Below are 17,217 nucleotides of genomic sequence, written 5' to 3'. Positions count from 1 at the left end.
TCTATACCATTTTCGATACCACGGGAGGGGGGGGGGTGTGACAATACATCAAGAGGCATAAAAATAAAGTGAGACAGATGGACGGACAGACGCACACTTATCCATAATCTAGACCTGATCAAACTTTGAATTTAGACAGCAGATTAGCCCTGCTCTAGCCATCAGAACATGTTTAGCTTGTTGAAGCAACAGATACCCACCAATGATAGAGAGGGACAAATCAGTCACTTTTTCATTCAAAGAAAGCACTGATGATATCAAAACTGTTGCAAATGAGTATTTTATCCATTTAAAATTTTCGGTATTGATACTTTTCGATACTATCGATACTTTTGACAACCCTAACGTGCACCCAGCTCGGCCACGTAAGCTCCTCCCTCGCCCCCGGCCTCGGAGGAGCCACTGCTACTTACCCCCCCTGCCTGGGACAAAGCCCCGACTCGGCCCAGTTGCGGGAGCCTCTGCGGCTACCGGCCCAGTTCGGCCCGCTAACGTGTCGTGGGAGGAGCCACGGATCGAACCGCCTGGTTAAGTTTAGGCAAGTGAAACGTCTTGGTTGGGTTTAGGCAAAGTAGAACAACAGTTGCACCTTGGTCGGGGGTTATTGTGGCTTGGGGTCGGGATTCGAACCAGCTCTCTCGTGATGAGAAAGTCGGGAACGCTAACGGGTCCGCTACATTCCCGCCCCCTTCTGCTCACCGCCGACTTTGACGTATTTAAACTTCAGACTCTCATTACGTTCTATGACCTGTATAATGTTAATTATTCCCGTAGCTAGAAAGGCGAAGTGCTACATGTAGAAACATACAATGGCCACATTTTGATCTGGCGACTGGGCTGGATCAGCTGTTCTCACAGCAGCGTCTTTACGCATTTACACAGTCAAAGACCCCCTGTGGTGAAAACCTCTTTCAAAATCAGGTGTGCTTCACCTGCCTGTGCAGAGAAACCACACTTGATGGGTTCCACGGCACGTGCCGACTATAAACCGCTTCTTTGAAACCTCACGTTTATTTTTTTGTGGAGCTCCGGACACATTTGTCTTGCTTAAGAGAAAGGGTCGAGTGAAACAAATAACACCCCATTTTACTGCTGCACTGAACACTGAGAGATGGTACCAGCTTGCTATTAGTCAATACAGTACTATCTCTCGAAAGAGACGGCATACATTTCATTGAAAGTCCTTTATTATAATATTGAGCGCGTCGGGTACAATGACCTCACAAATCAGCTTTTTATTTTTAGCGCGTCGCTCTCTGAATTCTCTGGAGTTTGTATAAATGATTTGTTTTTTTAGGTCAGAGAAAGAGAATTTTCAGAAGAAGGTGAGACGGTCACAAAAGTAGAGGACCGGACGAATGACCCCATTTGTTGCAACGACCATTTTGTTACCAGGTCGTAATGATCTGGGATGGCAGATTTAAGCCCACCTAGTGCTACCTACTGCCCCCTGCAGGAACCCACGTTGAATTACAGTTACGTTAAACGCTTCATTCAATCCCTGGCTAATTATTAGCAACACGATCCTCGATCCTCATCCGTTTGACTCATCTGTCTTCATGTTTCTTCTGCTCCATTTAGTTGACTTTATCCTGTGTCTTTGTAATATCCGTTTGTTTCTGATGCTAACCGAAGGCAAGTACTTTCAAGAGTAAGGCCGGTGTTTTTTTTATGCATTGCTTACCGTCAACCAATCTGATTCCCATGAGAATAACAAAACAATGTGTTTTGCCCTACGCCTGTTACATTCTGACTTCCCACGTTTCCCTTCTTAGCCATCAACCTGGTCGTAATCGGCTCCAATTGTAAAGCTAAAAACATTGAAATACAGTTCACAAAGCCATTGTTTCCATCTTTTTTAATCGCTAACTGTTAACATGAAAAGTCAGGCTGTTGGGAGTTATTACCAAATTCAATTCAAATGGGACAAATTCAACAAACACAATTCTTCTTTACACCGAGGACTATTTTCGGTGCTAGAGAACTACTTTCCTCATTATCGCAAACCAGCTTATTAAGTCGTTTCGGAGACAAAGTTGATCGGTGCATCGTGATGAGAAAATATGCTGCCCAGAGCCGTGGCATGGCTCTTTGACGTGTTTTAATCGTCGTTTGTTTTTAATACCATAAAAGAGTTGTATGACTGCTGGGACATGATGGCTTCATTGGGCGCCAGCTACATGGATGGGATTTGTGGCAAAAGAAAATAGTTGATTTTATTATTTTCATAGGATTTGTTGGTAAGCAATGCATTAAAAAAACACCGGCCTTTAACGAGGGCAAGTCATTAAAGCTATGTCCTATTGCGCACACATGAATCATTGTTGTCTTTAATTTGTCACTTTATGTGCATGTGTATTAAATTATTTATTTTATTGTTCATTTTTTTATACCCCCCCCCCCCCCCCCTCAAAAAATACTGGTAATCGTAGTGAAATGACTGATGGTTCACAAAGGAAAATTGTGTTATTCTACTTTGAATCTTACTCAGCCTGGAAGTTGGCTTTATGTTATTATCACTATATTATTACATAAAATATGACAAAAGCTGATGTTTTCTGGCAAACATTGCTTTGAATATAGGAGGTTGAAATAAAAATCTTAAATAAAAGCAACCTAAGTGTCACATGTTCATTGAGCTGTATACTGTAAGAGTCGATATTGACTCGATAGAGAAATATCGTACCATTCAGGGAATTGTTCGGATAGACATACCAGGGCCATGTCTGTTAGCCATAACTGAATAACACAACATGTATGGCCTTCAACTGAACAGAACCACAGTAATTTCCTGGGTCCACACACCAGGCAACCCCAGTAACAGTCGCCAACACACTGCCACCAGTAACGACCACAGTTACCCATCCGGCCATCCCTGTCCTGTCCTGGCCTAGATGTCCATCACGGCTCCGGGGTCCACCCGCTATGCCGACAGCCCAACACATTTCTTAGTCAACTCGTCAAGCGTCCGACGTTAGGATCTCTCTTGCATCAGTCATCACCTTCTCCAACGCCCTCTGCTTCCCATGCCCGGTGTGTTCCCTACCATAGAGAGCCTCAGGAATGAGTCCGGAAAACATTGATGCTAACTCTTCCGGGCTCTTCACTGTTTTCGCCTATGGGATTTTTGAATGGGTTTTTGGCGCGATGCTTCAAATAAGGTCTCTGGGCAACGCAAGCTTAATCAAACACGAAACCAGTGTTCAGCCGGATAATCTTCACACATGAGGACCACTTTTATGAGTTTTTAAGCTTTGACGTGCCGTTAAAAGGGCGGCTAGCTAGCAAACGGCTAAATGAGACTACGGTACACTGTTGAGTCGACAGGGATATTATACGTCAATAGGTTGAGGCGATGTCTCGTCATAGACGCTGGGTTAGCTGGCTCAGCCTGGCTGGGGGCGTGGTCAGGGTGGGGTAAATCCCCCGTTCTATCCATTCAGCAAAGTTAGAATTTAGCTGCTAGCCCAGCCCAGGCAGACACGATCAGGGATTCAACCACCGCAGTAAACGCACATCTGAGCAGACGTCTTGTGTTCTGCTCTAGAATCCCCAAAACTGTCGTTAGACACCTTCCTTTTTGGTGAGTCATCCCATCTAGATATATGGGCGGTTTTACCCCACTCGCGCGCCAGCCGTATAACATTTTGTGGGCGTTCCCACACATGCCGACTGTCTATAACGTCATCACTTCAAAGGACGAACATGGAAATTCTCTTTCCCTCACCTGGTTCAGCCCAGGGTAATCAGTGCACAGCAGCGCACACATCAACAACACTCCAGGTTGAGCGGTGACGTGACGGGGAAGCCTATGCGACACTGTGTAGTTCTGGATTAGCTTAGCACGAGCTTTTTACTTCTAGGGCTCGCATTTACGCTTCAAAACTCATAAAAGTGGTCCTCATGTGTGAAGATTATCCCGCTGAACACAAGCAGACCGTATTTGAAGCATCGCACCAAAAACCCATTCAAAAATCCCATAGGCAGAAACAGTGAAGAACCCGGAAGTCCGCGACTTCGGCGTTCCAACTACAAAAATACGTCATCCCTGCGGCTCTCTATAGATGACATGGAGAGAGAGGTATGATGATTTCTGCAGCGTCTTCTGAGATCATGCACGGCATGAATGCATGATTGTGTTTAATCAGCGGATCACCTTGGAGTTGTTTGCGAGACATAAGCCGCTTGGACAAAAACGTCTGTGTCCTCACAGTCCAATGCAACTGTTCCAGCGTAGTTCATGGTCCTCAGCTTAGCATAGGCAGAGAGTAGCATTGTATCATCCTCTGGATGCTTGAAGACATAGTCCCCGCTTGCCACGCCAGTGCCCAAGTTGGTTGACGTTTCTCCCTCGCAGTATATGATGTCACCCCGCACCCGACCTACTTGTGCTTCCAACTGTTCCTTCACGAGCTTCTGCAGTCTGACCTTGTTTCCTGAGTTGACCATGAGTTGATTGAACGCAGCAGCTCGTGGGAACTTGTCTTCAGGCTTGGGGAGAACATTTGGGATGTGTGGATGTTTTGCAGCCCGACGATCGTGCTCATCATCCTTGATGCTGAAGGGGAAGGAAGGTCATACTTGTCATTGATGATGATGATTTGGCATGAAGAAGGTGATAGCACAGATTTGATCATGGTAGTCATTCCAGCGGTATTCTGAGCCATCCCGTTTCCTAGCCTCGCGGTCATCAGGCGTGGGGGGGCGGCTAGCCGCCAGATCAGCCCCATGTCCTCAAGACTGATGTGGTCTCGTGGTTTCTCAATAACTTGATCTACTAGGTTGAAGAGCTCTAACAACTTGTTCTTAACGGTCTTGTGGGTCATATCCACCTTGCAATTCTGTCTCCACGTTTGCTCGCTGCTGATTGTATAAATGCAACATTCAAGTTGCAAAAGGAGAGGGCAGAGTAGCGCTTCCTCGTTTTGCAACGCGCAGAGATCAGCACATTCTATTCATGTGCTGATAGGGTCATTTGAGAGTGAGACCTGTAGTTAGTAGTACTGCTGCTTTCATTGTCACTTTTCTTTTTTCTTTTTTAAATATTTTTTTCCCGATTTTTTTATCCCATTTTATCCCCCATTAGTTTGATTTCTCAATCCTGGTTGCTACTCCATCCTCTGCCGATCTGGGGAGAGCCGAGACTGGCTCCATGCTTCCTCCGAGACATGGGCAGTCAGCCAGCCGCTTCTTTTCACCTGACAGAGGAAGCTTCACCGGTAGGACATAGCACGTGGGAGGTTCACGCTATTCCAACCAGTTACCCTCCCTCTGAACAGGCGCCCTTAACGATCAGAGGAGGAACCACATTAGCAACCAGGATATTGCATGTTTTTGTGAAGGGGGTTCCTATATGAAGGAAACCCCCGGGAGGCACGGGGAGAACATGCAAACTCCACACAGAAAGGCCCTTTTGCCGACCCCACCCGGGCGGTGGGCACTCGAGGACATGCGGACGGGCACGCATTCCTTCAGCGTTCACCTCGTCCCCAGGTGGGAATCGAACCCACGACCTTCGAGCTGTGAGGCGATAGTGCTTACCACTGCACCACCGTACCTCCCCTTCATTATCACTTTTCAATGGGCCGTTTCTCACCTTTGCGGGGGTCTGCCCGGGCCCAGCGCCACGAGGGGGCGCCAGGGGGCCGGCCCTGGGTCTGCCTGACTGCCTCGCCGTCAGAGAGCCTTTGTTTTTCTCTTCTCAGTTCTCTTGACTGCTCCGCCTCCTCACTTCGTCACGAAAGTAGGAGCGCTTGTTTAATGAAGCTGATGTCCCAAATGAAAATGCATCAGAATCGACGTCATGAGATCGGCGCTTTGTATGAATCGAGATTGCGATTTTATTGCGATTAATTGTGCAGCCCTAGTATATCATCTCTGGTCCTGGATTTGTTTGAAACACAGTCACTGAAGAACTAAATCTAGCAAATTAAAACAAATAAACTGACCCCCTACTACAAGCTTCAACTCAGTTTTGGTGGAGCACGAAGTCCTTCATCACTTGTGTTAGTGGTAGGGAGTGGACTTGGATCAGGCGATGTGTGCCCAGCGCTTGGCGGATCCAGATCCGACACACGTGGGCCAGACTGCGAGGACATCTCTTGGCCTCCAGAAAGACCCTGAGAGCCTCGGGATCCGCCCTCTCCTCCAGCTGTGCCTGCTCTGTGGTCACCAGGGCCGGGTCGGCGCCGTGGTCCAGCAGCAGCTGGACGAAGGCCATGTTGCACCTGTAATGCAGCATCTTCTCCAGCAGGAGAGAAGCCACGTCACGGGTCAGAACGCCAGCGGCCTGGAGCAGCAGGCGGAAGCAGTCCATGTGGTTGTTGTGAGCACTGATGTGGAGAGGAGACATCTCGAGGGCATCTATGTCAAAAGCAAGAGCAGCACCGCACCTGATGAGTTCCTGCAGTATCTCCAGCCTTCCAAACCAGGCAGCACAGTAGACCGTGGTGAGGTGCATGCCTTCACCTCTGTTGGGGTCGGCCCCGGCTTCCAGGAGGATCTGGACACAGTCCAGGTGACCAGAGCCCACGGCCCGGTAGAGAGGTGTCCAGTCACGCTCGTCTCTCACCTGGTTTACCTGTGCTCCCTGGGTGATCAAGTAGTCCACACAGGCAGCATGACCCCGCCAGGCTGCAGCCCCCAGAGGGGTAAACCTATCGTTAAACATCTCATTGATCTGCCTTCTCAAGTGGTCTTCCGGCAGCAGGCTCTTCAGTTCGTCCAGGTCTCCTACCCAGGCGGCATAATAGACCCACGCGTTGGTATGCAGTGCTTGAACAGCCATGCCTTCAGATCTGTCACATAACATCATTATTACATGATGACATGATAATAACATGATGACATCAGTCACTGATGACATCACAATTGCTCGAGTGACATCACTGAAGACATCACTCACTGATGACATCACAATTGCTCAAGTGACATCGCTGCACTCACTGATGACATTACTATGCTCGACATCACTATGCAATTGTTCGAGTGACATCACTGATGACATCATCTGTGATTTATTAAAGTGACATCATCAGGCACGCCTTATTTAGACTCCTTGTCTTGTTTTGGATGTGTGACAAGAGAGAGGGACAGACGTCATTTTTCTGTGTCATGCATTAAAATTAAAGTAACTAGCCTGTTTTGAAAATGTAAGGACTAGAAAGTACAGATATGTCTATTAAAATGTAGGGAGTAAAAGTACAAAGTCTGAAAATACCCAGTAAAGTACAGATACCTGTACAGTAACAAAGTATTTGTGTACTAAGTTACTTCCCATCTCTGGTTCAGCTAAATTCTAACTTTGCTGAATGGATAGAACGGGGGAATGTACCCCACCCTGACCCCGCCCCCAGGCTAACCCAGCGTCTATTGTGGGCGTTCCTAGAGCCTGTATGGGCGTTCCAAGACAAACACCATCTAGGTGTTTGGGTCAAGGAATTAATCATTTACGTAATTTTGATTATTTTACAAAAAAAATTAACCTTCAAATCCAAGATGGCTGCCAATTTTCAGCTCAAAAAGTTTTGTTTTCTCAAAATTGTCATAGAGCCTTCATATTAGGCTCCATTGAAAGCTCTGCTCATGCTCAGTTGAGTTATAAACAGTAGAGCAACATGTAATACACAGAGGTCAAAAAGGTCAACATTTGTGGTTCATAACGAACCTTTGCTTTATGGGTCATTCCTGTTATGCAGCAACATTTCTGTCCTCATGAAATACAGTACTTCTTCATAATTTTCTTTAAAATGTGCCAACATTTTATCACATTAGTATAACAAAATGTATATATTTAAAAAAATGTAATGGCTCTGGCATGGCAGACATTCTGGTTACAGCAGGAGGGATTAGTTGACCAAGCACTCCAGGCGGGGCATGCACTGTATACTGGAGGGAGGCGGGGCATGCACTGTATACTGGAGGGAGGCGGGGCATGCACTGTATACTGGAGGGAGGCGGGGCATGCACTGTATACTGGAGGGAGGCGGGGCATGCACTGTATACTGGAGGGAGGCGGGGCATGCACTGTATACTGCAGGGAGGCTATTATCCAAAAACGACTGACAAAGATTCCTCACTACACAACACTTTTTCGCAGCTGCACAAGATATTTCTACAGGTACTTTTTTATTAATTTTTTTTATTTTTTACAGATGGGCAAATTCTCTCTGTGTGTACAAAGCTTATTCACGGACACACACACACACACACACAGACACACACACACGCACACACACAGCATTTCAACAAGCTCAAAATCTTCATGACTCTTATTTGCTCCCATACTTAATGGGTCAAGTTTGTGGCACAATGCTGCCCAGTGTGTTGGTGGAGAGGGAATGCCATGCCTCCTCACGTCTCTATTGTGTTGGCCTGAAATGCTCTTCTAGTCGATGGCCATATAATTGATGCAATTTGATGTAAAGACTGGCCCATTTTCAGCCCAGGGTCACTGGCAGGTTACAGTCAAAGACAGCATGCATGAGGAAAGGCTATCCATTGGATTGGCTGATTGTCTCTGTCTGTCTGTCTGTCTCTGTCTCCCTCTTCTCTCTCTCCTGTGTCTCTCCTCTCTGTCTGTCTGTCTCTCTGTCTCCCTCTTCTCTCTCTCCTGTCTCTGTCTGTCTGTCTGTCTGTCTCCCTTTTCGCTCTCCTGTCTCTCTCTTCCCTCTCCTGTCTCTCTCTCTCTGTCTGTCTGTCTGTCTGTCTCTCTCTCTGTCTCCCTCTTCCCTCTCTCCTGTGTCTCTCCTCTCTGTCTGTCTGTCTCCCTCTTCCCTCTCCTGTCTCTCTGTCTGTCTGTCTGTCTGTCTGTCTCCCTCTCTGTGTCCCTCTTCTCTCTCCCCTGTCTCTCTCCTCTCTGTCTGTCTGTCTCTCTCTCTGTCTCCCTCTTCTCTCTCCTGTCTCTCTCTGTCTGTCTGGCTGTCTGTCTGTCTCTCTGTCTCTCTCTCTGTCTCCCTCTTCCCTCTCCTGTCTCTCTCTCTCTCTGTGTCTGTCTGTCTGTCTCCCTAGCTGTCTCCCTCTTCTCTCTCTCTTGTCTCTTTCCTCTCTGTCTGTCTGTCTGTCCCTCCCTTCTCTCTCTCTGAGTCTGTCTCCTGTCTCTTGTCTCTCTTGTCTGTCTCCCTCTCTCTCTCTCCTGCTCCATTATAGCAGTGCCAGATGGTCGAGGGGAGCTTTACACAAAAGTGACATGGCCCTCCTTGTTCCTATATGGTGCAGGGGGTCACCTTACCAGGGGGGGGCTCCCATTTCAGGTGACAGCAGGGAGATGGATTGACCAGAGAGGATTGACTGGGATGAGTAGTTTATTTAGTATTTTAAAGGTTGGTTCTTTTTTTCTCCTTGAGGTTTCGGTTAGGATGTAGTGTTTTTTGGATTCCACATGTTGGCCCCAGAGGTGGAGGCGGGGCACAGCAGGGCGGCACCATCATCTTGAGTTGTGTGTAAAGTAGGGCACCAGAGACCACTCTCAAGTGTGCTCTGTACTCGCTACCGGTTGCCCCTAGTGACACGGGACTCATTAATATGACAGATTACCATGGCAACGAGGGAAGGTTGCCAGGCTCAACGGCTTTAGGATTAGGTCACACAACAAGGGGGAGGCGACGCTGGCTCGCAGCATATGGAGACGCACTGAGGGGTTAGCCCGCAATATTACAACGACCACAGGGGCATTGTTATGAAGTGACATTTTGAACAACTTTACATGGAGTCGAAAAACAAAAAATGGCCGTACATTGACTTCGATCTTTCAATCTTCAACGTTTTAATATGAAAACGTTAAACATGCGGATGACAATATAGCCTAGCCTACGAACCTATGAACGATATTTTGACAACTATTTGTCTCTCTTTTTTCTTATTTAACTCCAACTGTAAATGCATGTAAATCCACTGCCTATTTAACGACTATTTAACTCCAGTCTGTAAATCTCATGTAAATTCAACGTAAATTCATATTTATCATCCACGGAACACTTCACCACTCATGTACATATTGTATATATTTACTTGATTTGATTGCACTTGCAACTTTGTGATTGTCTTTAGTTATCTTCCTACTTCTTTATCGCTCTATATTGATGTGACCGCTACGATGCATACAGACACTAAGACAAATGCCTCGTATGTAACTTGCATACTGTGGCAATAAAAGTGATTCTGATTCTGATTCTGATTCTGATTCTGATTTGTTTATTAAAAGGATCCCCGTTAGATGCCGCCGAGACAACATCAGCTAGTCTTCCTGGGGTCCAGATAAAATATCCATTACATGACACACAATAATTAAAACACAAAAGCACAACGTAAAAGAATAGAAGACAGAATAAACAACAAATCTAAGCAAAGAAAAACATGAAAATGGTCAGCTAGCTATCTAGCTGGCCAGTAAAACAAATAATAATACAAATATTAAACTGTAATCGTGGGTTCATTGACATAGAACACATGTCCACCTGGAATTTAACCCTCCAAATCTTTTAAACTAGCTTTATTTGTTTAATTCACTAAGGGGAAACAATCATGAATATATCTGATTTATTCTGACCATATAACTATACTTTTAATTGCCGAGTTAATGGGTAGTATGAGTCGTACAGATTATTTGAGATATCCCTGCTGTTGTGAATCTTTTCAGGTTTGGGATTTAAAAAAACCCAATGAAATGTGAAGGGGAAGACTCATTTGAGCAGTTAGGTCATAATATCACTTTTGCTAATCTACTGTGTATCTATGTCTCTCGCAAGACTGGAGTGCAATGTCTATCTGCTCTAGCGCTTATTGTAACGATCGGAGCTTCCTCATTGGGCGGAATTGTTAACTGTGGACTTTGGAAATGATGGGGGATGTGTGGTAATTCTCAGTGTGACCTCTCTGTGGCCTCTAACAGTTCACTGAAAAGTCACCTGGCTAAAAGTCAAGACAGGTCGACCTGGAGCTAATGTAGGTCTGGGTCAATCTCTCTCTCTCTCTCTCTCTCTCTCTCTCTCATAGTGAAACCAGCACTTGAGACATGTTGGCAGATGGTTGGTTTGTCAAGACAATCAGCTGTGAGTAGAAGAACATGCAGCAGCTTCTCCCTTTTCAACTGAGGATTCTTATTTTATTTTAATTACGCAGTGACATTTACACACGTGGGCGTTTTGGTCTTTTGTGGGGGTCTCTATCTTTTTAATTAAAGTTGTCTTCTATCGCCCTTTGCAGACGCGAGCTCTCTGTGTGCCATCATCCTCGTGTCACTTTTGAGTGGGCCGCTTAAGCCTCACCCCTTTAATTGCATATGCATGACCCCCCTTGTCTGGAAGCAGCCACTGTGTCTGAATGAATGATAGTATAAAGGCCAGGACTGCTATCTAGAATATCAATCATTGTTCTTCCTCTGTATTGTTTTTTTTAGCCTATTCCTATTGTATCTCTTGAATCAGATGAAACGCTGGTTGGTTGGTTGGTTGGTTGGTTGGTTGGTTGTACCAATTAATACTATCTTTTTTATTTTCTGTTTTAATTAGTATGGTGGTGGGGTTTGAACCAACTATGGGTGTTGTAGCCTAATCTTTGCAACGATTACAATTAATCTGCAACTCCCCCCCTATAATAATCGATTCATCGTTTAGACTAATTTTTAAGACCAAAAAATATATAGGCTACTAAAATCCTCTCCTTCCAGCTTCTTAAATGTGTGTATATATTTTCTGGTTTCTTCCGTCTTCTATGACAGCATAACTAATTACCTTTGGGTGCAAAGTGCTAAAAAAAAATGTCACCATGCTGTGACATTTTATAGACCAAACCACCAATCGATGAGTCGAGAATCGACAGATTAATAATCCATGAAAATAATCACAGCCCTATAAAGAGGAGTGGTGTAGTAGTTTAGACGTCTAATCTGTGTGCATGGTGCAACATTACCTTCAACTAATGCATCTCTATAGCCTGCATCTCCACCAGCTGCAGGCTAGAGAGCAAGGCAAACTCCCAGCAGCCAGACTGAAATGGAAAACGGGTGAGATAAAATAGCCTAGCTATAATACTTCCCGGAGTCTGGAGAGTATAGTCACACACACACACACACACACACACACACACACACACACACACACACACACACACACACACACACGAACACACACACACAATAGGAAGGACAGGGAGTGTGTGTGGGGGAGGGAGAGGGGGGGGGGGGTTGGGCACTATACGCGTCTGCAGTCACTTCCACAATTCTTCTGTTCTGACAGACAGAGCTTTTTGGCTGAATGATTGCTTCCAGACCACCTTAAAAAGCATTTGGGGCTGGGGGCGCCTGTGTGTGTGTGTGTGTGTGTGTGTGTGTGTGTGTGTGTGGGGGGGGGGGGGGGGTCCCGGGACAATGTGGGGGGCTGGGCCACTGCTACACCCCTCCCCCGCACATCTCTCTCCCTCCCATCATCATTATCAGCCATCCAGCCCTCTGCCCCGCAGCGACACACATTAACATACTGCTGCCTACACAGTCTCCTCCCCTGGCTGCCCTACTGTCTGTCTAGCGAGCACAATTAGGACTGCAGAGAGGACACACACGCATGCGCTCACGCACACACACGAACACATACACACACACACACACACACACACACACACACACACACACACACACACACACACACACACACACACACACACACACACACACACACACACACACACACACACACAGCAGCCAGTCATCCCAACATCCATGCTAATAAAACATATTGAAGTGAACCCCCACCACGTGCGCACGGTGCGCACCACGCACGCCACACACGCACGCACGCACACACACGCACGCACACACACACACACACACACACACGCACGCACGCACGCACGCACACACACACACACACACACACACACACACACACACACACACACACACACACACACACACACACACACACACACACACACACACACACACACGCAGCAGCAGCAGACCCCTGTGGGCGTCTGGGCTCTGCAGCGACAGACGCTATCGGCCTCCTCTGTTTTGTGGATTGAAGAAAGGCGACGCGGATAAAAATAGATGATTTCAAACAGTTTGATGTATGTTTTCTTATTATTATCTTAGTATTTTAAATCGGTGTGCTTTCTTGCTAAAGCTGTTAGATGTGATAACAGTATTAAAAATAAATAAATTATTAATTAAATTGCTCCACTTGCGTGACTGTGCTCACTGATCTCTCTGCCTCAAACTGGATGCGTAAATTGATCAAACCAATTGTCATTGTGACTAATAAAGGTGGATTTATTTGATTAAATATATAAATATATTTATATATATTTTAAATAAGTCTAGCGGGCAGATTATTCGGATGTAGGCTATATGTCAGGCACAAAAGGAAACTATCTCAATTGATGCACCATTCAAATGTAAAGTGTGTAAACTTTGGCCATCAACTGATCATTCAAACACAGAATGGCAGTGTGCAGTTGTCTGTCTGTCTGTGTATGTGTGTGTGTGTGTGTGTGTGTGTGTGTGTGTGTGTGTGTGTGTGTGTGTGTGTGTGTGTGTGTGTGTGTGTGTGTGTGTGTGTGCGCGTGCGCGCGCCTGTGTGTGTGTGTGTGTGTGTGTGCGTGTGTGTGTGTGTGTGTGTGTGTGTGTGTGTGTGTGTGTGTGTGTGTGTGTGTGTGTGTAAAGTCTGAAAGTTAAATGTCCAGAGGGCGGCAGCAGTGCGCTCCCAGCTTGAACGGCTCAGCCTGTCAGATGTGCAATGCAACCAGACAAATCAATAAAACAATGACAGAAATGTTTTTGTTTTGATGGGGGAAATGAAAAAGGAAGCCTGTGTTGTATTCTCACATAGTGCAGTGCATCTATCAGGAGTTCACTGGATGACTCCAGCATAATAATAATAAATAACAGAATCAGTAGGCTATTATAGGCATCGGTTAATATTAATAGAAATACTGAGGGGAAAGGGATACTGATCTTTTATCTTGAGGCTTTGGCACTATTTTCTTTAGGCTATACTTTAAATAAAGCGAGAAGGAAAGGAAGACGCGTATGTGCTTATTGGCTTATCAGTATGACTATATTAATTCATATTTTACCATTCTTAAAGCGTAGCCTATTTAATTAAACTGGAATGAACTGACAGAGTTGTATCTAGTCCGAGTGTACTGCGAGTTTCCCAACCGCTTCGTTCTGTTCCTCAACTTTAAACTATTTTTTTTTTTTTATGTTAACTTTCCTGCCCCTGAAACGTTTTTCTGTTGTGTGTTGTGTCAGTGTGTGTGTGTGTGTGCGCGCGTGCGTGCGTGCGCGCGTCCGTGTGTGTGTGTGTGTGCGTGCGTGTGCGTGCGTCCGTGCGTGTGTGCGGGCTCTACTTGATCTGTTGTTTGCGCAACACAATCACATTTCTTTTAAGCGACAGGGTGTCTAGACACACCACGTGACCGGGCGCGTCAATGCGCACTGGAGACTCGCTGGAGACGGAGCAAGGGCACCCAACGCAGCCAGGCAGCCACACTAGTGTGTCTACCCCCTCTCCACACATCACCACCACCACCGCTCGGCACGGACACTCCGTGTGAGAGAGATACGAGCTTTTGGATTATTTTATCCGAGGGATTGGCTACGAATACAGGCTCCAGCAAGGCTCGTTCCGCGGACGTAACCCGAGGGTCTCTCTCTCTCCCTCTCTCTCTCTCGCACTGTGTCTCTCCCTCTCTCTCCCCCTCTCTCTCTCTCTGCGCTTTCAAGCGCAGCTCAACCCGGCGCTACTCAGTCTGGATCAGTCCTGGATTTGCTCCCTGGCTTTTTTGGACGAGGCTCACCACCATTCCTTCCAACATTTTACCCGAAGCGCACCTCCTCTGCAGACGGCCGTCATATTTAGATGATAATGGAATTAAAAAAAAACAGGCCTTGGTGGTAGAGCCTTTCTCTGTGCAGTCGGATCGAGGATTTTTGTGGATTATATTGCTCTTGAAGAAGACACGGGGGCGAGCTTCGGTTTTTTTCATGGAATAATTGTGACCACCGCGTTTAGGCTTAATTGGGCCCTTGTTATCAAATTTGCACGATATACCACCAGACACAAATGTGTGATGGATATGCAGAGAATTTGACCCGATTTATTCGCTGAAAATCGGTGTTTTCTATGGGCTAGTTGAGAGAGCAAGCTCGGCACTAGCCTGGACACCACACCGCGAATAAATTGTAACATTTAACGCTGCTCTGTTGCAGCGGTTTCCCCCTGCAAATCTAGATGTTTATACATTGCTATTAGGTTGATTATTCTAGTCTTAAATAGGCTATTTTAGGGTGATGTTCGATCACCCCCCTAAGTGGCGACAGTCATATGAATCTTGACTGCTTTTCTGCTATCTAGTTTAGACGGGTAGGCAATAGAGACTGGCGTATGCTACAGATTGCCTCTGCTTAGGCATCGGCTCCCGGTTTTTCCACCGTATTATCTCAGGCTGCTTGTCATTGCCTGGACTCGGATCCCGGAATCTTCATGATTTGCGGACACCATGCTCGTTTTTTAGCCGGGGAACCCTCTTTTCGTCCCGCATGTTTAGGACCAAACGATCGGGGCTCGTCCGGCGACTGTGGAGGAGCCGTGCGCCCGCCGAGGGCGGCGACGGGGAGGGCGGCGCGTCGGACAGACTCGGCGGCGGCGGCACGCATGGGGGCTCCGGGGGCTGCTGCATGGGCAAAACGGCAAAGGTCGCCAACAAGACCAACAACGCCAGCAGCAGCGGCAACGGCAACGGGTCGGAGGCTGAACTGAAGGCGTTGACCCACTCGATACTGAGGAAGATCAAAGAGAGACAACTGGAGGTGCTTTTGCAGGCGGTGGAGTCCAAGGGGGGCGCCCGGAGCCCCTGCTTGCTCCTGCCCGGCAAAGTGGACGCCAAAGTGGGTCAACAGTCTTACTCCCTCCCCTTGCTGCTCTACAAAGTGTTCAGGTGGCCGGACCTCAGGCATTCCTCGGAGCTGAAGAGGCTGTCGTGCTGTGAATCCTATGGGAAAACCAACCCGGAGCTCGTCTGCTGCAACCCGCACCACATGAGCAGGCTTTGTGAACTCGGTGAGCTGGCAGCAATCGTCTAAAAAACACACAGACAGAAAGAAACACACTGTTCTGAAATAGTAATGTACGTGTGTGACATGTTCTAGCGTGTGTGTAACTGTTAGATCAAGACACACACACACAGTCAAAACCATGTGTCATATTATATAAATACCTGAGATCCTTTATTATAGGGCCTAATTAACCTAATTGAAATGACATCACCTTTCTTGGCACACTTGTCGATCTTGAGTTTCCATAAGGTCAAACTTGGCCCGCCGATGTGGCAATGAATGCGTGATCATGTTGTAATAAAGTGTATGACAGTGACAACACAGCGGTTATATAATGATAATGATGAAAACGATCATTTACATCTGCCTGGATATGACCCCCCCCCCCCCCCCCCCGCCCAGCGATAGTTTGTTAGATGTTTATAACAACGCTGATTGGGCTATTTTATGTTTGATCCCTATCAATAGACTTGTTTGTTGTGGTAGCTAATTATCCCGGCATGTTTTTATCTTGGGTGATCTGCTCATCTAAATATAGGCCAAGGATGTTTTAAACTTCATTAATAGCGCATAGTCCAAAACTATTTCGTAATTTTCACCACTGATTTCCAAAAGTTCAGCGAGTCAGACAGTCAGACAGACAGTCTTTCCACAGCGCAGTTTTCCAGGCAGGCGGCAGGCGGCATGGGGCTGTGTGTGCGTGGTGTCCCCGGCCAAAAGAGGCCCGTATCTCCGTGTCCTAGACGCTGATAGTGGCCCTCCTGGCGCCAGGCGAGGCGGGCGGCCCCCTGTTTATCTGCCTGCCAAATGAAAGCCAATAGCCGCAGCACAGCACTGACTCACACACAAAACCAACCCTCTCTCCCTAAAGAATCACAACTCAACTCAAGTTCACAACATCTTAATACACTTTATTTTCTCCCCTAACACTTTACAATAAGGCTACATGAATTAACGGGTTAGGCCTACTTCATGATTAATTAAGTATAAACATTGAATTCACAGTAATGTGTCTATTAATCATTGAGCTACTAATGGCGTTCATGTTAACTATTAATTGATATAGGCCTATTATTTAATATTTTAGGGTTAGTTATGTTGGTTGTGGTTATTATGGTTTGTTCATGTTAGGGTTAGAGTAATACGCGTTCATTATTAAGTAT

General features: G+C 46.4%; 1 pseudogene across 1 annotated transcript in view; it reads left to right on the top strand.

Moving 5' to 3' along the window:
- Nucleotides 1-14,479: 14,479 nt before the first annotated feature.
- LOC310795336 (mothers against decapentaplegic homolog 7-like) overlaps nt 14,480-17,217 on the top strand; it is a 13,027-nt pseudogene continuing 10,289 nt past the window's right edge. Inside the window, exon 1 of the transcript XR_014553964.1 lies at nt 14,480-16,058. The product of XR_014553964.1 is annotated as a mothers against decapentaplegic homolog 7-like (transcript). The remainder of the gene's footprint in view (nt 16,059-17,217) is intronic.

Source organism: Poromitra crassiceps (assembly GCF_964638095.1).
Source record: "Poromitra crassiceps genome assembly, chromosome: 21".
NCBI classification, from domain to species: domain Eukaryota; kingdom Metazoa; phylum Chordata; class Actinopteri; order Beryciformes; family Melamphaidae; genus Poromitra; species Poromitra crassiceps.
Note: the sequence above shows the minus strand (reverse complement) of the source record. Positions and strands in the feature narration are given on the sequence as shown.